Below are 932 nucleotides of genomic sequence, written 5' to 3' on the forward strand. Positions count from 1 at the left end.
ACTCGTTAAAAATTATACATGAGCTGTTAAGGAAGTAATCGCATCAAGTTCCATTGCTTCAGAAACTCTTCTGCCAGTCCCTACTCTTATAGTGGGGTATTGATAATCGTTGTTTGCTATCCACTCCAGAATTTCATATGCCTCATTATACGATTTATCGAGCAAAGTACCATTAGCAGATGTGTCAATCACCATTCTCAAATGCGAATTCAATCCATTATAAAACATTTCCATTTACATCCAACATTGAAAACCATGCATTGGGCATTTTCTAATTAACTCCTTGAATCACTCACATGCCCTATATAATGTTTCATCCTCAGATTGTCGAAAGGATGTAATATCGTTCTTCAATTTGGCATTCATGTTTGGAGGATTATATCTTAGCAAAAACCTTTGACAAAGTTCACTCCAAGATGTCGCCTTACCTAACGGCAATGCATTTAACCATGCTGTGGCACGATCTCACAATGAATAAGGGAATAACTTCAATCTTAGGGCATCTTCAAGAACACCCTGCTACTTGAATGAATCATGGACTTCCAAAAAGAATCTTAAGTGCAAACGTGGATCTTTAGTAGTCAATCCACTAAACTACCCTACAATTTGTAGCGTTTGAAACATCACAGGCTTTAACTCGAAAGGTTGAGCTTGAATATACAACCTGAAAATTCTTGGATTCAGATAATCCAATATCAGCACTAAATGTTCTCTGATGGGTCTGTCTCTGTCATCTATTATTCAAGGAATCTCAGCGTCCCTTCCATTATGATGTAATGGCTCTTCTCTAACCTGATCAATTCTAATTCTTTCCATTTCTCGCAATTCTTTTCTCCTTCTTCTCAAGGTTCTCTAAATTTCTAGATCAAAAGAATACTCTTCAAGTGCAGAAATATCTCTACTCATACATCAACAAAAATCCTAAAAAAATA

The 932-nt window shown here is 36.3% G+C and overlaps 1 non-coding gene across 1 annotated transcript; it reads left to right on the plus strand.

The window, feature by feature from the left end:
- The first annotated feature begins 250 nt into the window (after positions 1–250).
- Positions 251–357, plus strand: LOC121228609 (small nucleolar RNA R71). The gene has a single exon (XR_005926185.1). It is a non-coding gene; the product is annotated as a small nucleolar RNA R71 (small nucleolar RNA).
- Positions 358–932: the final 575 nt, after the last annotated feature.

This window comes from Gossypium hirsutum, chromosome A04 (genome assembly GCF_007990345.1).
Source record: "Gossypium hirsutum isolate 1008001.06 chromosome A04, Gossypium_hirsutum_v2.1, whole genome shotgun sequence".
Classification (NCBI taxonomy): domain Eukaryota; kingdom Viridiplantae; phylum Streptophyta; class Magnoliopsida; order Malvales; family Malvaceae; genus Gossypium; species Gossypium hirsutum.